This window comes from Myodes glareolus, chromosome 20 (genome assembly GCF_982192425.1).
Source record: "Myodes glareolus chromosome 20, mMyoGla1.1, whole genome shotgun sequence".
Taxonomy (NCBI): Eukaryota; Metazoa; Chordata; class Mammalia; order Rodentia; family Cricetidae; genus Myodes; species Myodes glareolus.
Window position 1 is genome coordinate 19,471,165 of NC_142045.1, and position 27,806 is coordinate 19,498,970.

The window sequence follows — 27,806 nt, forward strand, 5'->3', positions numbered from 1 at the left end:
ACCCAGACCCAGAAAGACAAATATCATATGTACTCACTCATAAGTGGCTTTTAGATACAACGCAAAGGAAAAAAAGCCTATAATACACAATCCCAGAGAACCTAGACAACAAAGAGGCCCCTGAGAGAGACATACATGGATCTAATCTACATGGGAAGTAGAAGAAAATAAGATCTCCTGAGTAAATTGGGAGCATGGGACAATAGGAGAGGGTAGAAGGGGAAGGGGGAGAAGAGGAGGGGAGCAGAGAAAAATATATAGTTAAACAGAAACAGTTAAAAAATAAAGAAAATAAAATATTGGATCCAGAAGAAAGAATAGTGCTATCAAATGAATAAAAATTATAGATCTCCAGTTCACAGACAGAATACTCCCCCCCCCACCAGTTGTTTTAGGGTTTCATACCACAAATGTGACTCACACTGTGCCAAAGTCCTTGCTCCTTGGCCCTACTCTTTGCATTCCTTTGACAACCTAATGTAGACAAAGACAACTACAATTATTCAACACTTTCAAACCATTAACCCATATGCCTGAAGGATCAGAAAATTAGCTCTCTCCTGGTGTCTGTGTGTTGACAAAACCACACTTTCCAGGGAAGCTGACTGGTCAATGGCTTCCCTGTAAATTCTGTTTTCTTTACATTATAAGGCAAAAAACACTTATAATAACCAGTGCTACATGCAGAGATATGTCACCCAACATTCCTAGTATTTTTTTTTTGATAATCCAAACACCTGCATATGCCACACACTGAATATTACTTTTATTTTTTAGGGCCGATCATCTTCACACTGATAAGAATAGAACTCAATCATGCCCAGCAAAAACCGATTTCCCTCGTACCATTGCAGCGGGAAGGAGGCCAGAATGTTTTGATAGAGGGTAAATGGTTAGGGCTCCAAAATTACTGCTTACTTCTGAAGAAATGTCTTGTAGAAAGTTAGGCCTGGGAGGTCTTGCCCATCATCTTCAGGCCTCTCCTTGAAGTTCAAGAACATAGATACCTGCCAGAAGACACTAGCAGGTGATGGATCTGGAACAGGACTCAAGGGCCGGTGTCTCAGGCCAACACTTTCTCCATTAAACCATGTAGCTGTGTGTGACAGAAGTTATTTAGCCAAGCTTGGACTCATGGGTATAATGGCAGCAATAACTAACACGAGAACAGTTTTCGGTAGCAAAACCTTGTCTTTCTTGAACCTTTCCCCATGCCAAGGACTGAGCCGTTAACTATGTACCTGACACACACAGTCATCCTCACTCACGGACCAGCTCCAGTGGCTGGTGTTATACAGCCAGTCCTTTGAATTGGCCTAAGGGATTAAAATAGTTTTAAGGAACTTGCCAACAATCACAGAATTAATAGGGAGTCGAGTAAAATTCCTAATCCAGTTCTGTCTGAACACACTAGGAGATCTTTAGCTATCTCCTAACGTATAATAATGCTTGCAGAATAATATTAAGAGAAGCAGCGTATGAAGACCCTCTCGTATGCATATTCCCACTTACATCAGAGACCGTGAACATGACCTCAGAGTTTGAGGGCAGAGGTAAATGCTGTCCATTATCCCTGGGGGAAGCCAAACGACCGTCTGGAAAGTTGGTGAGCATACCAATCACCACCAATCCTGGTAATCGTAAATCTGAGGACAAATGTTATCTTTGCACTAAAAAAACCCCAGAGTCATTCATTATAAAATACAGAGTTCCTGCCCAATCACATGCTAGTCCCATTGCACCACCTGCAGAGACCAAGCCCAGAACTCCTGCATTCAGGCTGAGCAGTGTTTCAGGAAAGGCAGCCAGACTGCTAAACATTCAAGCATATATTGAATAGGGCTTTATTTTTCTCAACCAGTCATTCCTCGGGGACAGAAAAGGTAAGATACAAATGAGATGCATATTGAAGAAGAAGCTGTTCCTCCAGGACAGTACAAATGGGTGGAAACACTATCGTACTTTCCTTACAATTGCACACTTCCTTGGCTTATTAAATTTTGAAGAGGTTATCAATTTGGAATATAACCTAAAGAGTTTATGTTTCATAATTTTACTTTATTACTGAAATATTTATGCAAATATTCAGTGTAGGAAGATGCTGCCAGATGGAAATGCAATAGTTGTGGAATTCTTTCTGGCATTTCCGACAGAATGTATAATATTGAATCACTTTATGCTAATGGTTTGCCATGGAATACATATTTTATAGCTACTTTGAAATGCAAATTTAAAAGATCTAAAAACCCTCAAAATCATGCCAGTGTAAAGTAAACTAATATAAAAAGTAGGTGTTAGATAGATAAATGGCAGGTATGCCAGATCAACCAGATTTGGGTAAAAGTAATGAATCATTTCTCTTACCCTTTGTGTAAATACACTTTGGTATTTAGAAATTGAACTGTGTTTTCCAAGGTTAACATTTACCTCAAGATCTGTGGCACCAGGACACTGCCTTCTGAGGACACCTTCTCCCTCAACCCCCATTTTCATCTGGTAAAAACCTGTGGTGTGGGATTTGTGGGATTTAGTTGCATCAAAGCCTGGGTGTAACGTTTGAATCCCAAGAGGGGTAACGTGGTGTTTATCAAAGACCATCAGTGCTGATACCTGTTTACTGTAGCTTGTTAAGTCCGGCTTCCTGCCACGCTGTGGAGCTGGTAAGAATCATGAGCACATTCTAACCCTGCATTCCTAAAGCCTGTGCTCAGAACTTGACTTTAACACTCAGACCTGTGAAACAACGTTAAACAGCTCAGTCTTCTCACCAAGTTCCTTGTACTGTTTCCTCTTTTCACTTTGGGATATATGTCTTCCAGGATTAAAAAAAAAAGACATTGAATTTTGAAAGGCATGATTGTTCTTGACAATGACTTCAATTTATCTTCTCCCTTTTGAGCTATTTTATCACTAATTATGACTCAGAGATTGGATCTTGGCAAGAAAAAAACAACATTTTTTTGTGAATGATTAAAATGATAAACCCCAAATCTTGATTAAAACAACCAGTTTGGTTTACTTCATCTCCTAAATATACTTTAAAGTATTTTTCCTTGTCCCACTGTCTCCTCCCATCCCAAAGATATTAAAGAAAAACAAATGCATCAATGCTACTGGGATTTCTGCAGATAGCAGAATATTTGAATCTGGTAGAACTAACTGAAAGATGTTGCTGGATTACCTATTAATGAAATATTTTGCACTGTTAAGAAAGCATATTGCATTTAGAACTGGTCATTATACCACCCGTGAGTCTGCAGTTTCGCGGGGAGGCGTGTGCCTGTAGCTTTGTATCACCGAAGAACTGAGTGATGGAGGTGAAGTGTCTACTAAGACGGGTTTCCTGTATGATGTGCTGACTCTGATCATTTTTTTCTATGCTATAACTACATGCAAGAGCGGTGATTCATGATTTTTCACGGTCAGTTCCATTTGCTCCCTCTCACTAGGAGGCGCTTTCTGCCCACTCCTTTCTCCCCAGAGCCCACAGACACAGAACAAGTTGCGTTGCAAGCTTCTGCAATCCATACATGTGGACCCCATGGGGTATCTCTGTGGAGGACAGAGCTTGTGAAGAACTCTGGTGGAGGGATGTGAAGCGGTAGGGAAACGTCAAGGAAGAGCAGCAGAACCCCCCCCCCCCCCCGCCCTATTAGAAGCCTTGCCTGCCACCATAAATGGGCCCCTACCCTGCAGGATGCTCTGGTTCTGAGGATTCGCACTTTAAGTCACCTCACATTTGCGAAGCCCAAACTGAGATCTCAGGTGTTTTATTTATTAATGAAGAAACAGACTTCTATTCTTCCCTGGGAATGCAGGCATTAAACCTTTACACAAAACTCTTTCATGCCCTTAGAAGTCTAGGGCGAATCGCTACAAGGTACAGTGACGCATACCAGGAACCACACCAACTTCCCTCTCTTAGAAGGGATGCTGGGAGCGATTATTCTTCATAATAAAATTACTATTCTCGACAGCGCACAAGCCCAAGCTAATGCAAAGTGAATCATGGCTCCCGACACATTTGAGGTAAATTAGGAATCGCCATCTGGCAGAGAGCGTCTCTTCTTAAAATTGCTCTCTCCTTTTTTAATTAAAATGTGTTTTAATTAAAAATAGACATGTCAAGAAGTGCTGTATATCAATTACATGACTGACAATATGCTTACATTTTTTTTTTCTAGAACATATGAACCAGAAACGGGATGTCATGCTGTCTCTCAAGAAAACAATGAAATCCATCATGTAGAAGGTGAGGTTTGCTACCGGGAGCCACTGTAGCTACGTCAGAAGTCAAGCAGATATTTTCTGAAATGTTTCATTGCTCTGAAAAAGAACAGGAAAAGGATGTTTACTACTCATTTTATGCAAATAATGGGGTTTTCATTCATTCTTCACCATGAATGGTTTGGAAAAAGCTCTCAAATGTTCTCAGCAGCCTAGTGTGTGATCATAGATATTCAAAGGCATATCCTTACTGCCCAGTCCGGCCTTGGGGCATGTGTGAGTGTGCATGTGTGTGTGTGTGTGTGTGTGTGTGTGTGTGTGTGTGTGTGCATGTGCGTGTGTGGGGGTGCATGCATGTGTACATGTGAATATAGAAGCCAGAGTTCAGTCGCTTCCGTGTTTCGTCAGGAGCTGTTCATACAGCTTTTGGAGTCAGGTTTTCTTACTGGGACATAGGGCTTGTCAATTCAACTAGGCTGTCTAGCCAGCAAGCCGAGGGGACCTGCTCATTTCTGCCTCCCCAGCACTGGAATTGCAAGCGCAAGGGGGATTCCCGTGAATTTACAAGGATGACCCTCCCTAAGACTCCTAGCAATATGGGATAGGGAGTCTGAACTGGCCATCTCCTGTAATAAGATTGGTGACCACCCCAGTTGTCACCAGAGAACCTTCATCCAGTAACTGATGGAAACAGTTGCGGAGACCCACAGTCAAGCACTGGGTTAGTCTTGGGGAATCTTGCTCAAGAGAGGGGGGAAGGATTATAGGAGCCAAACGGGTCAAAGACATCACAAGAAAACCCACAGAAACAACTAACCTGGGCTCATAAGAGCTCAGAGTTTGAAGTAAAAACCAGCAAGTCTGCATGGGACCGACATAGACCCTCAACATTGATGTAACAGTTGTGTAGCTTGGTCTGCTTGTAGGACTCCTAACAATGGGACCATCCCTAATGCTTTGTCTGTCTTTTGGGAACCTATTCCTCATACTGGGTTGCCTTTCCCAGCCTTGTTACAGGGGAGGAGCTTAGTCTTACCTCAAACTGATATGCCATGTTTCTTAACACCTGCCTTTTACTGAATAGAAACAGAGGAGGAGTAGATCGGTGGGAGGAGGGTGCAGAGGGAGGTGGGGGAAGGAATCGGAGGAAAGACAGGAGGGGAAACTGTGGGTGGATATAAAATAAATGAATAAATACAATTAAGAAGCAAAACAAAATAAAACAAAACCTCGGGAAGGACAGATGGCACCTCACACGTACTGTGTGTGTCTGTGTGTATGTCTGTATGTGTGTCTTTATGTGTGTGTCTGTGTGTTAGAGACACAGAGAATAGAGAGGAGACTGAGAGATGTTGTCAGATAAGTGAGTTTCCATGGCATCAGGATTAGCGTTAGAATCCTCCCACCACTGCCTAAGGGAGTCCCAGGGCAACCGCTCTAAATGGTCAAAGTTTAAACAGTAATGGACACGGTGAGACGGTGAGACACACTTTAGTAATAATCACGTCGTTTTTAACTTTGACTGATTTTTCTCAATTGACACATGTCACCAGGATCTCCTTTCCTAAAAACGTTCAGGTGGCTTCAGAGGCCAGGCAAAGGTTTAGGTCCCATGGAGCTTGGGTCACCAGCAGTTGTGAGACACCTGATTAATGAGGGTGCTAGGAACTGATTAGTGGGAGTGTTAGGAACTGAACTCAGATCCTCTGCACAAGCAACACAAGAGTTTTAACCATTGGAGAAAGGCTGCTTGTTTGTTTCCCAGCCACCCAGCAGCTCAGACTCAAAATAATCACGTAGAAACCATATTATTTAAATCACTGCTTGGCCCATTAGCTCTAACTTGTTATTGTCTAACTCTTACATCTAATTTAACTCATTTCTAGTAATCTGTGTACGCCACATGGCTGTGGCTTACTGGGTAAAGTTCCAGAATCTGTTGTCCAGCAAGGCTACATGGCTTCTCTCTCTCCGTCTTCCTTCTCCCAGCATTCAGTTTAGTTTTCCCTGCCTACCTCTAGTCCCTGCACAGGCCCAAGACAGTTTCTTTATTAACCAATGGTATTCACAGCATACAGAGGGGAATCCCACATCACTTAACCACTGCACTAAGCCATATCTCCAGCTCCAACCCGTGCAAGTTTTATCATAAAGTTAGCAGTTCTAAAAGATACAATTCTCAACAGAGTGTGCATATTAATTTTAAAGGTCAAGCTAAAACATTACTTTTAAGTAGAATTAACAGACTCTAATATCCAGTGATTTAATGCATTTCCTTTCATCCATGTTTGAAAAGGGCTCTTGATTTGGATATTCACAGTAATGATCATGGTCCCAACCCTTAGAAGCAAAATTTTAAAACAGATGTCTATATGGGCTACTGAAACAAAACAAAAGCCCGGTAAGGTATAAACATGCCTAAATTAAACTCCAGAAAATAGCAAGTCCCTCATGAGAGAGTTGATATCCATAGCTGCTCCACAAAGTGGAGTGGGAAGGTGCCAGTCAAAATGAAATGAATATTGAGCAGCTGCTGGAGGGCTGGCATGATGGATTACATCCCCAAGAGGCCTCTCATCCCCGAGGATATTCATTTATCCACATATTCACTCACAGGTCTTTGGGGAGTACTAAAGGTAATATGTCCAAAGCAAGGAGACCAAAGGAGGAAGTTGAGGGTGATGGCTCTTTGAGGTACACGGATACAGAGGCCAAACTCCCAGGAGAGGTGGAAAGTGTTGTGGGACACAAGAAAGTGTTGTGCTGACAGAAATACATCAGAGGCTCTCAGAGCTTCCAGCTACCAAACGCCAGCAGCCAGCAAAATAACTAAGGGTGCCTTCCAGGCCATTCCAGGCCTCTTCCAAGCAGAGAGCCGCAGCATTGCTGCAGGCAGGTAGGCTAAAGACATCGTCCCTGCTGCAGAATGCAAAGAGCAGGACTAGATAAGGAGAGCTGCTCCCAGTTGACCCAAAAGCCAGCAGCAGCTGGGCTGTAAGCAGGGAGGCTGTAAGCAGGGAGGCTGTAAGCAGGGAGGTATCGCCAATGGCTCCAGAAGTTGGCAGCTGAGCACAAAAGCCCAGGAAGGCTTCTGAAACTTTTCCAAGGCTTTGACATGAAGCTCTGTTGAAAAGAGAGTTCAGGTTGTCCCTCTCAGCTGTCTGCAGTCAGGGTTGAACCGCATGGAGAGACAGGTGCAGACAGCCCCGGGTCTGTTCGAACACCGTTTAGAGCTACAGGTGAGCTTCAAAGTCAAGGGGGTACTATCTTTTCTTCAGTCTCGAGCGACCGCTTGTATGAAATGCAATGCACGATAAAAAATAGAAGAAAATAAGAATCATGATGGAGGGAGGAAATAATCAACAAAAGTAGGTTCCGAACTGGCCTAGAGGTAGGGGTTTCCACCGGAGGTGAAATTAACTCCATTAACCTTGCTGAAAGATTTAGCAGAGAGATGGACACCAGAATGAGGGGGTGAGAAGTTTGATAGCTGGATTTTCCTATTAAGGACAGTACAAATTTTATACTGTGAAATCATTGATTATTCAATCTACTTCTCTGTAAAAGTGTGAATGATTTTCAAAGTCATGTCCTGACTATAAAGATTCCAGGATCTTAAAAATCCCATTTGCTATCTATCATTTTAATTAATTATCATCATTGTTGTGGGCAATGGGCGTTTGATCAAAACAACAAATTTGATACATAATGATTAAAGGTCAAATTATTCTTATTGGAATACTATCATTTGTGAGCTGAATCAAATCATGTTCCCATTTGATCATCTATTATTGAGTAAGAATTACCTCTTAACAAAAAATGGGGTTTATTCATTGATTCTTCTTCTACTTTTCATCTTTAATAAGCCTGAAAATCTATATGGGAATGGATAAGAATTTAGTTGTGGACCAAGTCACTAAACATCCAAATTAGACTCTTACAACCAGCATTTGTCATCAAATAATACAACTGGCGATTATATTGGATTCTCTTCAGTTTTATTGAAGACAAATAATTAGAAACTAATTGACTTGTAATGTTATTTGTTGCCTAGTGTCTTAGGGTCTCTATCGCTGTGATGAAACACCATGAGAAAAGCAACGTGGGGAGGAAAGGGTTGATTTAGTTCACACTTTCCCATCACAGTTCAGCCTCAAAGGAAGTTAGGACAGGAACTAAAGCAGGCCAGGAACTTGGAGGCAGGAGCCAATGAGGACGTTGTAGAGGAGTGCTACTTACTGACTGACTTCCCATGGCTTACTCAGTCTGCTTTCCCATAGAACCCAGGACCACCAACCTGGTGATGGCACCTCCCACAGAGCTGGGCCATCCCCCATCAATCAGTAATTAAGAAAATTCCCTATAGACTTGCCTACAGCCTGATCTTATGGAGGGATTTTCTTAATTGAGGCTCCCTTCTTTCTGATGACTCTGGCTTGTGTCAAGTTGTCATGAAACTAGTCAGCACACATTAGACTAAGTCTTTCTTAAAGTCAACACAAACACTTATTTATATTGGAGATAAACATGCTGGTAAAATCAGTGGACATAATTCGGGATGAATGTAGGATACGATTTTTTTAGTCTTTTTTTTTTTTCTATTTGAGCAGTCTTTAATGAAAACTGTGTATGAGACACCCCTGCTCCTGCATCTTCTCGGTTGTTTCTTCCTGCTGTTTGCCCTTCTCCTTTCCTACTTGTCAAGATTTGACTTTCCTTTCCAGGATCTTTTCCCAGTCTTTGTCCAGCTTTAGCCTGGTGAGAACCGCCTTGCTGGGGTGGATGCCCGCGTGAACAGCTGTGCCATTAGCCTTTTCTTGCTGTACTTGTTCAATGTAGATGGCATGTTTCTTACTGTACACTTGGACCACTTTACCTTTGTAGTGTCCTCGAACGACCTGAACTTCATCATCCTTTTGAATGGGCATAGATTGAACATTGTACTCCTGCCTCAGCTCTTTGGAAAGAGGGGAAGACATGATTGCTCTTCCTCCAAATGGGAGACAGTGCATTGAAATGCTATTTGTGGTTCTTGCGTTGGTCAGAAGTCACAAATAGATTAAACTTCATTTTGGTGGCTGCAATCACATTTTTTAAAAGTAGAACGGTAGTTATGGAAGGAGAAGGAAAGTAAAAATCATCAAAAGAATGTTCTGGAACATATTCCTTATAGAGAATGCTTAACAAAAGGTGGAATTCTGTGGCTTTTAGTCCATTAAGCTCCACCCATGCCCTCTCAGTCTTTGGAAAATATTTTTGTAGCCCTACTTTGAGAAAAAAAAAAGGAAAGAACTACATGCTTCTCTATCCAATATCATGGAAAGGAACTTTGTTCTTAGATAACCCAAATCACAGCCTCAAATATAGCTTCATGTTTGCTTTAAACATAATCATTTCTACCCATGGAGAAGCACTTCATGATTCTGTTCCTACTTCCTGATGAAGCTTACTGAAGGAGTCAGTAGTTTTGAGGAAGGTGATGCTTGTGACCATGGATGGATTTTTGAAAGCCCATTGACAGAGATTAACAACAGTGCTCGCTCGTGTGAAAACAAGGAGTTTCTTTCTTTATCAAAATAACAAGAAAACAGATGTGTGATCAAACATCACAGTGCTGTATCCTAGTCAAAAATGCCAAGGATTTTTCCTTCTAATTATGTTATACTTGGAAAAGATAATATTCTTCATTTTGAGATACCAGAAACTTTTGTATGTTCTGAAGGGCTCAACTGGGCAATTCTTTGATATAAAGGGTGTGGATGCAACAGAAGAGACTCAGAGCTACCTTCATTTGACTGTTCCATCAAACTGACTGTGGATAACTACAGAATCAAGGAGTAGTCACTTGGTTGGTTATATCAGGAAAAGACCTCTCAACCCTGAAGATGGACCATGCTAGCAAAATGAAATATCATGTTTCTTCCTCAGTTAGAAGCTATCTCCAGATTATGTGGGTTCAGATTTCCAGTGGAATACCTTTGGCTGGGAATTGAAATATACTTAATACACATTTTTAAGCCCAGACTTTTATATTTGGTAAAATAAAAGTATTGGTGATATTCCAATGTGCTGAAAGCAAGTCTTAGGAATAGCCACAGAATCCAATACCCTAATAGATTATTCAGATAGTGAAACAGCAGGGTGAGTGGATTTGGGTTTCCCTTGGCTAACAACCTGATCCACGCTGCTGTTTTCTTTTACCCGGATTACAACAATAGCCTCTAAGCTGGTTTTTCTACTTGCACTTCTGGACCCAAGCCTGTGTTCTACTTGCAATGGTCACTTCGGTGGCTTTAGGGTACCATTCACTATGATTTACCATGTCCTCTGTCCTTTCATCAGCTGCTACACTCTTACTTCCCTCTGTGCCAGCCACCCTGAGTCTTGGCTGCTCTTTGTCCTTGCTAGGTAGGCTGCTGTCTTAGAGTCCACCCTCTTCTTTCCTCAGCCTACCCTCAGTAGCAGAGATATCTGCAAGACTGACCATCATCTCTCTCAAGCATAACCTTCACAGAAGCTTTCCCTAGCTCTCCTATCTAAGATTACAGAACTTAATAATTTCCCAATATCTTTTTACAGCTTTATTTTTTCTTATTTTTTGCAGTTGAAGGTAAGCATTTATATTTATTTTTTTTATCACTGTTGTATTTCCAATAACCAGAAAATTTCTGGCCCAAAGAACTCAGCAAATACTTATTGATGTAAGGTTGTTAAAAAAAGTCACCAAACTTCTGTCTCATCAAAAGTGGTAATGAGGAAAGAACACATACTGAGCCTTCCTTGACTTTCCTTTTCCATATGTGTGTGTGAATGCATGTGTGTGCGTGCATGTGCGTGGGTGTGGAGGCCAGATGGTGTTGTTTCTTAGGAACCATCTGTCTTTTTTCACCGAGATCTGGACCTCTCCAACTAGGCCAGACTGGCTGACCAGCAATCGGCATACACCTGTCTCCACCTCACAGACCTAGAATTATAAGGAAATGCCAACCAACATGTTTCACTTTTCTCATTTTGGTTCTGGAGAGCAAATGCAGGTGTTCACGCTTACACAACAAGTACTTTACTTACTGAGCTATTGCCCCAGCCTGACACTTTTCAATGCCAACATTTAAGCTGACCCGGTGTAAGTAAAGATGAATGCCGTCTAGATAATGCAGGGTGTGTTTATGACTAGCAATAAAAAGTATTTGAGATGGCATATTGAGGTTATGGCAGTGGTATCAGAATGCTTGCTGGTTTCCTGCAACCATACACTTGTTTGAATTGAAACAAAACAAATAGTACAAACTAAAGAACGCGTTTCAAGATTTCTTGACAATGATTGAAGCACAAAGTTGTTGCTTGGCTCTTAATCGTACAAAGAAGAGAAACCGTGACCCATGTTTCTAGCCCATCTTGACTAAGTAAGTACTGGTTAATAATTTTCTAAGGTCCAATGTTTACTGGAAAAATCATATTAGCAACTGCTGTGATAAAATAAAACTGACTAACCCGAGAAGGGCTGACTATGCTATAGAATCTCTCAGGCATTGTTCATGTGACTGCAATACGGTAGAGCCATTCTAGAAGACAGTTTGATAATGTCAAATATAAATAATGTATCCTAGCAATCCACCTAGTGATTTTACTCAAGGGAAATAAAAACCTACATTCATACAAGACCTATAAATGCATATTTATGACAGCATCATGCATAAACTGTTACCAATTGTACATAAACTGTAAACAACTCAAATATTTAATGGGAGACTAAGCCAACAAAATTCCAACCAGGAAATGGAATAACATTCGTCAACATAAAGACTCAAACTACTGGTATTTGCCAAAACATGATGCTCTAGGGAGGCAACCAGCTAGGTGGAAGAAGCAGGTCAGTCTTACATAGTGGATAGCTCCATTTGTATGCCATTTAGAGAAGGCATGGGGTGGAGAACAGGTTAGCAATTGCTAAGAGTTGGGGAATGTTGGCTGGCTTGACTGAAGAATCAAAGAACCATTGTTTTTCATCCTTTCCATAGTGGTGACCTGAATGCATGCATGTGCTAAAGCTCACAGGGCTTCTCAGCAAAACAAAAACCTTTCATTAAAAATGTCATAAATGTGAGGTATTGAAAAACAGGGAAGACAGGGAAGGATCTTTTAGCACAGGATCTGGGCAATTTGAAGGAATGTGCACTTAATCCTGTGTCCAGTGCTGCTGGTGAATGAATGAGCCTTGCACATCCTCTTACTCATCCCTCCCCTGGGCCACATGCACGATCATAGGGCAAGCAGTCTCACTTGCGATGTCTTCCACACTCTCGGGTGACCTAGAAGGTCAACCAGCAGGCAGATGTTGTCAAACAGCGTTCTCACACGAGGGCCATCTTTCTCTCAGGATACATTCGCGGCAGGCTTATGAGGTAAAGGTGTGTAACCTTTTTTTTTAAAAAAATTGTATTTTCTCTACAGTGCATGGTCTTGGGCAGTATGTTTGATGAAGTCATTAAACTTTATGTTTCCATGTTTCAATACTGACAGCAATGAGTTTAGCTATGGACTTTTTTCCTATTATATTTTGGTTCAACAGAATATATATATATATATATATATGCCTATATACATATAAATATTTCATTCTTGGAATTCAGAAATAACTACTTAGAGCATGCTACTAGTCCATCATGACTAAATGCTAATTGATAACCTCATAATGCCAATGCTTACTTGAGAAATTATGCAAGTTTTTATGTAGTATAAGTTTTAAGTATTTCCCAGCTCCAAGGTAATATGAAGTTTTCCCAATGTTGACATAAAGGGATCCTGTTATGTTTTGGTGAAATGAAGCTAATTCAGGAATTTAGTCTAATGATTGGCTTCAAGCTAGTGTGTCTAAAATGATTGTTGAAAGGAGGCCCACATCTATAGCAATAGTCTTTGATACCTTCTATTTTTCATTCATGGTTCCTGTGACATTGTCAAATGAAAGCATAACTGGATAAATTCTGAATTTTAATTTTATTCTCACAGGAGAATATTTTATTCTCAACTCTTTCTCTTTTACTCTCTCCCCCCGATTGCTTCCCATATAACAGAAGAAGAAGATCATATTAGTGATACCCACAGCAAACATTTGTTTATTCTAGATACTGTAAGATGAGTTTTATTTCATATTTTCAATTATTCATCCTCTAAATTCTCATAGAGCTTGAATTTCTAAGTCTTCTATCTCTCCTTGGGGATCTAACTGTCCCAGCACATAAATGGATGTAAAGAAAACATGCTTGCAATTTTAAGTTTATAGACCATTCAGCAAATATTGCTTAGTTTGAAAATAAGGGAACTGATGAATTTTGTTGCACAATATAGAAAAGAAAAAGAAAGCCCCTTTGAGGCTGACACAATTTCATCTTGGGAAATTGTTTCTACTTTCCAAGGTATGAGCTGCATTTCAGAAGTAGCATGCTCCAGTACCGCCCTTCCTCGTGTGCCACACGCTAGGCTTAGACCCAGGCACCGCTCTGCACTGTCAACGTACTCTGAAGACAACGATGACCAGCAAACTAGGACTGAGGTGGGTGCCAACTCTGCTGGGGACTCGAGTCCATAAACCATGCAGAAACCCCCAGAAACACCCACGCAACTGCTCTGGAACTGGTAGATAAGCATCTCTCTTCTACAGTCAGTGATGTGTAAAAATTTCCTGCCATGTTCTAAGTCTGCTCACCCTGCTCCCTCCCCCGCATGCCTCATATAAATCCTCTCCACTGTCCAATGGACCAAAAATTATTTAAATTCCCAAGTTCAGAGGTATCTCATGAGCTAAGCACTCCATAGGAGTTCTGCTACAAAGTCCCAAGCCCTTCTCAGCAAAATGTATACCAACCAATCATGCAGCTCTCATGTTCCTGGAAGATGAACACATCATTTCTAGAGGAAATTCGATTCAGTTCTAAAAGTGATGAATAAACCTATTTAGGCTGTTTTATTGCAAGTTGCAAAATACAAAGTGGAAGAAGTGTTTGGTGTTCTATGGTATGTATGTCAACATGATTTAAGGGAAAATACAGACTTTATGATATGTGTATCAACATGATTTAATGGAAAAAGAAATTAGACTGTTGAGACTAACTTGAAGTCAAATTCCATTTGATAGTTTATTAATTATGATTTTTGAGCAAAGTGTTTGAATTGCTAGTACCAATATAAGGGTGGCTTATATAGTGTTATTTCAAGGATTAATAAAAGTTACATAAGCAAAGTAATTAAAAATTTAATGAGCACCTACTGTACAAATAATTGGCAAAGTCCTTGAAATTTGAGGTTCATGGAGAACCAGTCTGCAGGGAACTTATTCTGAGTTGAGGATACACACAAACAGGAAGACAATAGCGTGAGCTTCACCTTGGGAGGGAGAGATGAGGTGTCAAGGAGACTCTTGAGGAGGCGAAATCTGTTGTAGTTCCACTGATGGGCAAGGATCAGCAGAGCCTGTGCAAAGACCCTGGAGCTGCACATGTGGCCGAGAGAAAGGCCAGGAACCTGACCTGAGATGGGAATGGTGACGGCAGGAAGGGCCCTCGGAGCAGTGTCCGGCCCTGTCACTTCTGATTTTAATCAGAGGAAGGTGGTGGTCAAGCTGTGTTTTGGTATGCTCACTATGGCTGTAGGGCCCGAGGCGGAGAGACAAACCAGGAGGTGAGTGCACGAAATGCGGAGAAAATAGTGAGGGTCAAGTAACATAGCGTCAGTGGTGTTGGTGAGAGAGAAAAAAAATGGTTCAAGTTTGAGCTGCAGAGGAGGCAAGATGGGTAAGACATTTGAGGAAGTTGGAGACGGAGAATGGAGAGTATCTTCCTCCTGGACAGAGGTGCACATGGATGCACCTTCCCCAGGTGGAGCTAAAACAAGTTTTGGGGCAAGCCTTGGACAGGCAGAGCGTGAATGATGGGGGATGTGAGTAAAACTAAGATGCCATTCATGCTGTCTCCCAGAGCTCCCTGTTCAAATCCACCCCAGGAATCTTCCCTATGGCTTTTCCTCCATCCCGTGTCGCTTCCTCAAGCTCCCACTGGAACTATATGAGCCACCTCCCTCGGTTAACTGCTTTCCTTCAAGCCCCGGCATGTGAGCCTGCTTACAGAGAGCTACCACGCCAGGCGCACACAGCAGACACGAGGCACCCAGGTCTGTGTGCTAGAAGACGTCTGCGCAGAAGAAATACGCTTAAAACTCCCTCCATGTAAGAGGCAATGGGAGCCAGAGTAAGGAAAGCGTTCACCTTGAGCAAATGAGCCTGGGAGAGGGATTGTGCCATAAAGAAAATAAAAAATAATCTCAATGAGATTTGGGAACTGGATAGCTGTAAGAGGTTCTTGCTTGTTTTCAAACGATAATCAGTGTCAGGAAAGTTTCCAAAGTTTTCTGGAAATACTGAACTAATTATTTGATAGTTATATAATCAATGTAATTTATGGTTCCTCTGCTGTACCTTGAAAATTGAGTATTTACTGGTTCTTTATGAGCTGTAACATTTTATGGCCTGTCAGGGCCTTGATTGATACAGTGCACTGAAAATAATCATTTAAGATTACCTTAAAATACTTATCAGTATCTGTCATTTTGACAGTGGAATTGCAATACTATAAATCTACAAAGATTAAAATGCTTAAGTGGAGTGTTCTAAGTCAAATATTTATTAAAATATCTCAACTACACCCAAGAAAGAAACAGAAAAAATTCTAATTTGACTCAAAGAAAAGTTAGCCCTGGGATTGTGGGATCACAACAGATCTTGTATTTTTTTTTTAATATAACTTAAAGTTGCCCATCATTCTTTTTATGTATCTCTTGACAGATATTTTCTAAGCTAGTATACAGTTTTAGAAGATATCATCTATCCAATTTCATTTTAAAGCAACATCTGGAAATAGCAAAAGGAATTACTGATCCGTATATTCTTTAATAAGTCTACTCTAAAAATCTGGATAAAATACAACATGTGAATGATAGATTTTCAATGACCTGAACTAGTGGGCTATATCTAGCTAGTCTTGCTATAGCTTTGTTCATCTTCTATCTTTGACAGTCATCTTGCATAGACCTCCTCACCCGGTTTCTAACATCCCCACAATAATATGCTGACCAACTTGTACAATGCAACATTATGACTTATAAAACTGCAAAAATAGAATTTACTCAAAAGTAGAAGTAAGCCCTTAGCCATCGACATACTTTAGCGGTGCAACTGCCGATAGAATTTTCTGGAATGAAGGGAATATTCTCCATCTCATCAATACAATGGTCATTTGTCATGTTTTCTGTGGGTTAAGATATGGTTAATATATTGAAAGACTTGAACTATCAATTTTCTTTAAGAAATTTAAACACAAATAGATACAAGTGACTAAGGGCTACCATATTGAAGAGTATAGCTAAGAACTTATCAAGGGTCCGCTATCAACATAGCAGGTACAGCATTTACTGAAATGGACAAGATTCCTTTTGTTTGGTCACCTAGGTTTTCCCTCTAGCCTAACTCAAGTCTTTGCTCCATTTTAAATTCTTCTCAATCACTTCACCGATGGAAATTTCCAAACTCTCTTTCATTCTGCCCCGTGCCCTCCAGGCCTGGCTGATGGAACATCTCTCTCTGTCTCAGAACCCCTTCAGACCTCACGTTTGTTTCTTCTGCTTGTTTCTCCCCTGTTCCTCATCTCCACAGAGACTATAAAACAGGATTGTATTTCCCTCAGAGTCCCTTCCACAACATGTAACCATAAAACACAGAAGCAGCGTCATTCAAGCCTCGAGGGAAAAATGCATAAACAAAGTATCAGGCCGATTCATTATGAACAGTTATTACAAACAGTGAGCTTCTTAGCAAATGACAGGAAAACTAATTTGCATTTGCAACAAAATTATACCACACATATCCACTGCAGCTCCCACCCTCCTGCCCATTGAATTACTGAGACTTTGTAATTAAAGAAATTCAGTCAACTTAGAAGGCTTTGGGGTCCACGGCTCCTGTGTGGGACTTGACTTGAAGTCTTTGCTAACAATCTGGGTACTGCACAAAATTTGAGGTAGATAAGTCCTCTCGATACCCAGAAGGACAAACAACTCTAAATTATTAGGTATTGACAGCATTCTAGGCAATGTGTTAAGAAACAAAATTCTCTATCCCTACCATGGAACTTCTGAGTATTCCAAAGAGGGGTTTATCTTTTCATTTGACTAAGGAGGAAGAGGAAACCTTACCAGTCCCCCTACAATAGGAGCTGCCCAGCTCCAACTTCTTCCTACTGTGTTCTTTCTACTAAACCTCTTGGCCTCTCTTAAGCATCAATCTATCAGTCAGTTCAGCAATTAATAAACTCCAGAGCCAATAATTTAAATTGCAATCATTTTCCTCTTCATATAAAAATGTTACCATAAATCAGGCTTTTAAAGATATCTTTGACTTTTTTTTTATCATCAAATAACTATATCCTAATTCCCTCCTCTTTCCTTTAAGGTTCATATTTTGTAACATTTCCAAACTCTTCCTAATCATGTAGTGGGGAACCCTGGAAGAGGCTCACACTGTCTTGGTCTTGCTTAGTGCATCTGGCAGCTGGGATTACCACTTGCTGAACTCAAGCAAGTTTTTTCCTTTTTGAAGGAAGTAAAACTAGCTATGAACATATTGAGCACAAAGCTGAACTTAGCCAGATACTAGTTTGGGTACCCACTTGTCGCCTTTGGTTCCCAAATCCCTCAGCAGGATCTATATTAAATGAGAACTAAATTAACATTCTATGCATACAAGACTGCTGCAACATCAAACAAATATAATTTCAATGTCACTTTATCATTAATACGTATAATTTACATAATTAGCACACATTATTTTTAAATTAGTGAAAGACTTCAACTTAATAACGAGGCATTCTTGGTAAGGATAGGACAGAAGGATGGAGAAATAGAAGCTTCACCCTACAATATAATGTTTAGACATAACTGTAATAGCAAAATGTTTGAAGCAATGTTACATAAGAGAAGATTGAGTATCATAGTGATGGAGCCAAGATTGGCTCAATAAACCTTTAGTATATGTATTTTAATCTGCAAAAGAATGAGATATAGAATAATGAGCCCAGAATCTGTATTAATTAGGCAATTTTTGGTTCTCTCTCTAAGGTCTAGATAATAGGATTCATCAAATTCTGCTATACCCATAGATCAGTGCCCAGTGCAATCATCATCTGAGAGGGAGCAGATAGAGAGAGAGCACAGATCGGAGATCTTCACCGGGTGCCTCCCCTTGGAACTTGAAAAAACTCAAGAAAGAGAGGGAGGAAGAATGGTAGGAGCCTTAGGGGTAGAGGACACTAGGAGAACAATACCCACAAAAATCAACTAAGCAGGGCTCAAAGAGAATGGCGTGGCAAGCCCAGGGCCTGCGTGGGTCTGCATTAGGTCCTTTGTTTATATGTTATGGTTATTTGCTTGGTATTCTTGTGGGACTCCTAAGAGTGGGGATGAGGGTATCTCTGACTCCTTCTTCTGCTCTTGGCACCCTTTTCCTCCTACTGAGTTGCCTCTCTCAGCCCTGAAATGAGGGCTGTGTCTAGTCTTGTATCTTGTTATACTGTGTTTGGCTGATAACCCTGGGAGGACTGGTCTTTTCTGAATGAAAATGGAGTGGATTTGGGGAAGCAGGGAGGTGGAGAGGGGAGATGGGGAGGAGTGGAGGGAGGAAAACCTACGGTCAAAGTGCATTGTATGAGAGAAGAATAAATGAGAAATACAGTTTTCATCTAATTAAACTGTATATTCACAAGAAGGAGTAGTGAATTAAAGATATAAAGTAGAATAATAGTCAAGAATGGTCCTTGTGAACTAGTTCCACCATCTGCTCACAACCTTGGGCAGCTACTTAGTATCTCTTTGCTTCAGTGCTACTGTCTATCAGAGAGAATAATAGTGCTGACTAGAAACAGCTATGAGGATGGGTGAAGCAGTACTTGTAAACCTCTTAAAGCAATGCTTGAAACGCTCTAAGAACCCAATCGTTCACTGTAAACATGAAAGTTAAATTACTGCAAGCATTTCAGATGTAAAAGTCGGTAGCTATAATCATCCTTGGCTTTTCAATATTAAGCCTATTACTACTGTTAAAATTGTTAGGAGGGTCTTATGAAATATTAACTGTATAAAGATGTGTTATTTTATGTTACAAAATATTACTCTATGTAAAGGTGTGTTGCATTTGTTCAGTTGCATTTGTTTAACTTTATAAAGACATGTTGCATTTGTTTCACCTTGCCTGCCTAAGCCACCTGACAGATCTCATAAAAAGCTGAGTAGTTAATAGCTAGGTAGTAGAGAGATATGTGGGACTGGTGGGCAGAGGGAATAAGTGGAAGAGGAATCTAGGTTGAAGGGAAAAGAATGAGGGAGAAGGAAAGGAAGACACCAGGGGCCTGTCAGTCAGATAGCTGCTAGCCAGTCAGACACTGAGTAAGCAGGAAACGTGGGATACAAACAAAATGAAAGAAAGGTAAAAATCCCCAAGCAAAGCATAGATGAAGAGAAACAGGTTAAATTAAGTTATAAGAGCTAGTGGGACAAGCATAGCATAAGGCCGAGCATTCATAATTGGTAATAAGTCTCTGTGTCTTGATTTGGGAGCTGGTTTCAGTTCAAGAAAGCCTGCTACAGGAGGGTGATGGTACTTACTTTCAAAACTAAAAATATTAAAGGAAAAAAATGTAAAAAGTCGATACATACTGCAAGCATATGATTTTTTTGGTTTTTAATAAAAAAAATAATTTAACATTCCTACAGTGGGGTGCAGATGTTCTATGGAGAAGTAACAGCAAAGGAACACCAGACATTCTCAAGGTGTGATGATGATGAATGAATAAAGAATTGACACAAAAGTCGGTCCACGTAAGAATCAGCCCTCCTCTGAACCGAGTAGATGCCTTCGTTCTCGTAAGCATATTCTGTCCCTTAAGCCCACTTTCCCAGACTAACGAAACTAGGCTTCAGGAGAATTCTGGAAACACATCTTCACATGCATGTGTATGAGAGGGTTCAGGCACATGCATTGTCTGCCTTTCCTCATACAGCAAACACAGTAGTATACACTAAAGGTAAATGAGTTATGATTAGCTTCCAAAGAACAAGTGTGTTGCCTTAGCCAAAAAACTGGAGCTACTAAAACCAATATTGTGGGGGAAGATCTTTGTGATTATCAAGATAAAGTTGGGATAAATGAATGCATCTGATGTAAAATCCTGCTAAACTAAATCTCAATAACTAAGAGGGCTTGTAGAGACTGGACCAGGATTCATTCCTCTCTAAAGACGGGCTCAGTGGTACGCATGTTGCATTCTGTATGGAACATGTGGAATTGATTTGTATTGTATGTATTGGAAACTATCCAGTCAGAACTTGGTTCAAGCTATAACACAGCTACCTTGTAAAGATAGAAACTATTTCCAAAATTAAATAAACACTTGATCAGGATTATTTCAAATTATGTTAAATGGAAGTGTCTAAGACAAACTTTTCTTTTGTTATTGATTTTTACACCAATGAGATGAGTGAGATTCTAGCTCTTGTGAAACAGCTGTCTTTCTCAGTTGCTTCAATTGTAGTGCCAAATTTCAGCCCTGCCTGCATCATAAACAAATTTTTATCTCTCTATTACCAATTTTCTGTGAGAGAAAGAGATTTTTAAGATGGATACTGATGAGGGATAAGGTAAAAAAAAAATCCTATGGTCTAATATCCATGTTTCAGACATGTCCCTTCTTGGATTTAGGCTGAATTTTTAGGGCAATAATTCTAAATGCCAGGGAGTTATTCTTTTATCAATATGCTCTGGGAGAAATTAAAAACAATATGTATCAAGAACATTATATAATATTCAAAGAAAAATATACAATTTAACAAAAATTATTAACCTCAATAATAAATTAAATTGTCCTTAGATATTATTGTTTTTACCTGTCAGAAGCACAGGGGGAAAAGGGCTGGTGATATAGCCTGCTGCATCACCACAAGTATAAGGACACCACATGCTCTTCTAACCCATCCCTCCCCCCATCTCTTCTCTGTAGATAGACAGATGATAGATAGATATATATAAATGATAGATAGATAGATGGTAGATAGATAGATGATAAAAAGGAAAGAGAGAAAAAGAGAGAAAGAAAGAAAATGGGTGAGTAAATAGACAAATAGGTAGATAACTTCTGCTAATAATTTTAATTTAAGGAATTGTATCATAAATATCCTCACATATATCCAGAGAGACTGAATATATCAATAGATAACAGTTAGATCATATTTAAAAATAGGACTCTAACCCATGACAACACAATCAGGAAACTAATCCCTTCTCTCCAATAAACAGACTGCTATGAGTCAGGTTTTCAGGAAGCCAGATTGCTTTCTCTGGTAACAATCCAGGAAGCTAAACAGTAATTTCTGCAGCAATCGTTGCCAAACGACCTTTTATTGATTAAAATCTAATAGTGTTCCTAATTTCTGTGCCCTCTTCCAACTTAGAGCCAATCAGAGAAAGCCCAGTTTGCACTCCTAACCAATCAAAGAGGCTGTCCCTCTCCCAGCTAGCCCACATGTCCAGGCCTACAGTCTCTAACCAGCCTTTGTATGAGAGATCTGCCTCTTTCCCCATTTCAAAACTTCCCTTTCCTCTGCCAATTTTGACAACCTGCCAAATACAAATGGCAATGGTCAGCTTGGAATAGACTTAGCTTTTTTCAGTTAATCTTCATTTATTTCTGCAGGGTGAGAAAGCTACATTCTAGAATATCTACTCCAGTACTACTTAATATATCAAAGGGCTAAAAACTAAACATCCATCTACAGAAGTACCCCATTTATGAAAGTGGTCCATTCAGAAATGGAATTGCATACACAAATTAACTAGGAAGAGATAAGAGAAATGTGGATGTACCTGGATATTCACCAAGGCAGATCATTTAATCAACACATTTTAAAATGTGTTCCAGGAAATATGCATTGTATGTAACGATACAAGGCTAAACATCTCAGAGTCAGTTCACAGGACATTGATAAGAATAGTTTTTTGGAGGAAGAATAAGAAGTAAAAATGGGGATGCAAATGTACTTTCTTCTTTGAGTTTTATTATATGTATGGTTATCTGTCATGAAAAATAAACATGATCCATATGTTTAAGACGGGGTCTTACATTGCCCATGCTAGCTATGTCATTGGGGATGACCTTGAACTTGCTGATCCTGCTGCCTATAGCTCCTCAGTATTAGAATTACAGGCATTTATTATCAGGCCTAGTGACCGAAATCAAAGCTTCTATGTGGTAGACAAGGACTTTAGCAACGGAGCCACAGGATATTTGAACAACCTCTGCAGTATCTGTCATAACAATAAAGCGGCCATTTTCTCACTAAAATTCTTAAATCGCTAAATAACTTCCACCATCAAAAATATAAGAGAACTGGGGAGACGAATCAGCAGGCAGAAGTGCTTGCTGTCAAGGTTGAGGGTGTGAGTTCAGCTCGCTGAACCCAAATGTGGGAGGAAAGAACCGACTTCTGTGCATTTCCCTGTGATCTCTTCATGGCATGCATGCTACATAGGTGCACAGGTATCCACACACACAATAAATGAATGAAAAATGGGGGGAAAACATTCAAACACACTGCAATAACTTTAATGCTAGGTCTTTGACTAAGGCACCAAAACTAGGGCAGTGAGGCCATGTTTTGAATATTCAAGAGTAGTTGCGGTGTGGGACGTCCTTCTGTCTATGTGTTGATTTAATTGGTTAATGAATAAAGAAAACTGGCTTCGTCTATAGCATGGGAGGAGGAAGGTGGAGTTAAGAGAAGCCTTGGAGTTGCCACCAGAGACAGATCCTGGGAACTTTACCCAGTAAATCACAGCCACATGGCGAAACACAGATTAAAGGAGATGAGCTAACTTAATGTGGAAGAGTTAGCCACTAAGAAGCTAGAGCTAATGGGCCAAGCAGTGATTTAATTAATATGGTTTCTGGGTGATTATTTCAGGGCTCAGCGGCCGAGAACTAACTAGTGGCCTCCCTCCTACCTGGTTGCCGTTGGAAGTGTGGTTGACAGCTGAGGTATGCCCTAAGTTATCTCTGATGGCCACTCAGGTGCCAACAGTGGCAGACAGAAATGCCTGACAGTCTCAATGTGTACCTTCAGAGCAAATCTCCACTGGCTCCCATGTGTTCGGTAACAGCCGTATCATTATGCGGCACCATTGTCACTTTCTTCTATTTCTAGAAAGCAAAGTTCAAACTGTTTCTCAAAGTCACTTGGATGCCTACTACATTCTGTATCTGTGGCATAGGGAGGACGAAAGAGGGCATTAAAAGCATAAATCATGCCTGGCAGCTGTCTTCCAAAGCATCCCAGACAATTTTTATGAAGAACATAAGAGGATTCCTCACTCCCAACACAGCACACACTACACACTGAATCATCAATGAACTCCTAACTAAACATGACCTCCCATCTCTGACAGGCTAACTCATGAGCTCTGTTGAGTTTCAGAAGGATTTTAGTTGGACACAGACTTGGTGTCACCCCATGAGGATTTGATTTAGCAGTGACGCTGAGTGATCTGGCTGGTAATGACATTGAGTCCCCAGACCCTAACAACAGAGACGGGCTGCAAGACAGGCAGCAAATTGGATGTGTGTGGTCCCATGGCTTCCAGTGGGTTCTTCTCACCATAGATATAAATGACAGCCCCTACACTAGAATTCAGGCATTACACACTGTGACCTAATGATTAAAACCCAGAAACAACTAGAGACTGCCATACGGTGTGTGTTCAACACAAACCAGACTGGTGAGAAGTCCCAGCATCCCACAGACACTGTTAGGAAACCCAACCAGCCTTTTGCTTATTCAGGAATGACTCAAATCTAGCGCTTCATCATTTTTCTTTATTGTTGTGTGTTTATGTATATTGTGTGTTCTCTCTCTCTCTCTCTCTCTCTCTCTCTCTCTCTCTTTCTCTGTGTGTGTGTGTGTGTGCATGTGTGCTCATGCGCAATGAGTACTGAGATTGATATCAAGCCCCTCCCTTGATGGCTCTTACACCTTATTATTTGAAGGAAGTCTCTCAGTGAAAATCAAAGCTTATCAAGCTGGCTAGTTTGACAGAAAGCTTGCTCTGGAAACCCCATCTTACCAAGGCTGGAATAGGTAGGCCTCCACAACTTATGGGGAGTCTGGAGGTCTGAACTCTGGTCCTCTTTCCAGCCCGAATCTGATGCTCTGACTCTAGCCTCATCTGCCTGGACAAAGTGATATGAACCATTGCCTAAGGCAGCTCCTACAATAATGCTTTGTGCATGGATATATACTGAATTGAAAACAAAAGATATCTGAATATATTCTGTGTCCAAAATTTTGCTTAGAAAAAAACAACTCATAAAATATTTTCTGACACTAAGGTTACTGAATATAATGTTGAAATCATGTCACTGCAGTCCAGATAACTATAAAGAAAGGATTCTAAAATCTGCATTTAATATTAATGTTTAAGTGCATATTTTTGTCTAGAAAATCTTATAGATGTTCTTTTAAAAATTTATCACAATAGACAATTTTATCTTATCTAAATAGCACACAGTTCTTGAGAGGGAAGGTTAAATGCCAAAAAAATATAACTTTGAAAAATTAAAATTTATTCAGATTAACTTATTTCCTGTGAGAATAAAATCACAGATGGGGCCACCTAGACTCATTGGGTAAAGGCACTCCCTGCCAAACCTGTCAACCTGAGCACAATCCCCTGGATCCACGTGGTAGGAGGAGAGAGCAGCCTGCTGTGAGTTGCCCTCTGAACTCCACATATGTGCCTTGTATGCATGCACACACACATATGCACATATTCACAATAAATAAATGAGTGTAAAGAAAATGTTTAAAGAATAAATCAATCGCCATCATGATTTCTTTAACTATCTTAACACAATATGCTTCATATAAGAAGATGTTATCTTTATGCTCTGGCATCTCTGGAAATGGTAGGAGCTTTTATTTCTCAGATTCGCAGTTATTTATTCAGTTAAGATGAAGAGATCTTCATATCATCACAGAAACCTGGGCAGGCTTAGCAATGAAGACTCAATATGTGCAAAAACAAAAGGTATATTCCTTGAAATTAAAATAAGCATAGAATATTGAGTTTCCTCTTTGTACTGGGTGCTCTAAATCGATTATATCTAAGTCTGCAGCGCCTTCCCCAGCAGATTCGTGGAGTTTCCAGGAGCCAACTGCTGGTAGCAAAGAAACTGTCACTGGGATCACAACTATGGGGGTTTGTAGTGGCATTTCATTTGTATTTTAATAAATAAAGCTTGCCTGATGATCAGAAAAGTAAAACAGCCACACTGGCCAGCCTTACAGACCAGGCAGCATTGACACACACCTTTAATCCCAGTGGACACACTAGTTTGCCATAGAAACCAGGCGGTAGTGGTAAACGCCCCTAATCCCAGAACTAGAAAGGAATATAAAACAGGAGGAGACAGCTCTTAGTTTCAGTCTGAGATTCCTGGAGGCAGGGTCGCTATTTTGGACTGAGGTAGAGGTAAGAGCCAGTGGCTGGCTGTTTTGCTTTTCTGACCTTCAGGTTGAACCCCAGTGTCTGTCTCTGGGTTTTTATTAATCATGCATCAATGTTCTATGGCTCACACTCATTCCTTGACGCCCTTTGCGGACATTTGCAAATTATAGAAATTAAGGATGTAGCTTATGAGCAAAACTGCACTTCATCAGTAGAGTCTTTCATTCCTCCAGCCAGGATTCTACCATTTCCAACAGAAATCCTATAACTCAGCACAACATGTCTGAGATTAAAAATCCTCAAAGACAAAACACCAAGAAGATCTGGGCTGGCATTTGACTGATGCTCAGGGCTGAACCACCAGAACCAGGGAGCGAAGGCTACTCATCTGTTCTGGGTGCTATAACTAAATACCACAGACTGGCTGACTTATAAACAGCAGGAACTCATTTTTCTTAGTGTTGAAGGTTGGATGTCTGAGATCAAAGTGTCTGCATGCTTGGGTTCCAGAGAGGGGCCTCTCTTGCCCACGCACATTCTGTCAATTGCTCTCCGTGTCCCACATGGTGGAAGGGACAAGGCAGCGTTCCAGGTTTTCTGTGATAAAGACATTAAATTCATTTGTGAGAGCCCTATCCGATTGGCCAATTCACACCCCCCAAATTCCTCACCTCTTAATAACATCACACTGGTTATTAGGCCTCTCCATAGAAATTTAAATGGTGCTAAGCAATCGCGCCAGAAGCCAAGCCAGCTTTCATCCCTATGTGTGTCACGAAGTGTTGCCGTGAAAGTGTCAACAGAGCAAACCTGTGAAATACTTCAACACTTAATTGGCCAACATTAAATACTGTTTGACAGATTCAAATGCAAAGTAAGTCATGAGTATAAAAGACCCCAAGACAAGGCTCTTTATCACTAATTATGCTTGGAAAGCAGAAAACAGCATGTGGATGTGCGTGTGAGCGTGCTTCTTTATACAAGAAAAAAGTTGCAAATTGTAAATCAAATAGAATTGAGCCTTAACGTTAGAGAAAGTATCTGCTTGCTCAACTAGGCTTTAAATATTAACATCCATGCCCAGAAAAAGTTGTTAACTGTTGACGTTTTAATGGGGCTTCAATGGACTGGGCAAATTATCTGACCCCATTTTTGGCTGCAGCGCATGGTCTTAAGATCACACCTTCAGGAAGTGTGCAGACTTGTGTGGGCATTTAAAACAGTGAGAAAAATGGTTTACATCGGGGTTTTGTTGTGTTTGCTTTTCCCAAATTTTTAGGTCCAAACAGTTGTCTCCTGTTTGGCTCTTCCTTCTCCAATCAAGCAGCTGGGGCTTTTGTGTCTCCGTGTTTGTCATGGTGACCTTGACTACTGCTTATTGGTTTGAGTTCAAAACAGCAGAAAAATTACTACTTTTCTCCAGAAAACGTTCCACACCTCCTGTCACCAAACTCCGTTTATATGTGACCCAAAGAGACACTGGCATCAGGGTCTTTCTAGGGCTTCTAGGTAGTGACATCAATGTCAGGGAGCCCTCTTCATCTCTGACGTGGATTTGGGGCTTGAGATGGACTACGAATAATATCTGGGTTTTTTAAAAAATTGCAAAATCAAATGTGGAAATTATTCCGACTGACCCTTCACATAAGAGAGGAGCCCAGCTGAGCAAGTACTTTGAGGGGTGCCCTTTCTTCCGTTGAGTATTTGTGTGCTTGTGCCATTGGCTGTCATGTTTCGTTTTTCACAGATTCTGTTCTACAAAACAAACAATTCACATCTTTAAGAACATTGGTGAGCACCAAAGGATAAACAGATGAGAAGCATGGAGAAGAAAGAACTCATTCATTTAACATACATAGCTTTTGTGTTTCTCTTCTGCCACTTTTAAGTATAGCAGGAAGACACGGTATTGTTTCTGCTTCTGAACTGCTTTATGTGTTTTTGCCACAGTTTGTATTTGGGACACAGGGTTGACCGGAACAAC

The 27,806-nt window shown here is 40.5% G+C and overlaps 1 protein-coding gene and 1 pseudogene across 1 annotated transcript in view; both read right to left on the reverse strand.

Annotated features, from left to right (window-relative positions):
* Schip1 (schwannomin interacting protein 1) overlaps nt 1–27,806 on the reverse strand; it is a 726,814-nt gene that overhangs the window by 491,771 nt on the left and 207,237 nt on the right. The gene's annotated exons all lie outside the window — the stretch shown is intronic.
* LOC125394178 (large ribosomal subunit protein uL24 pseudogene) lies at nt 8,928–9,297 on the reverse strand (annotated as a pseudogene).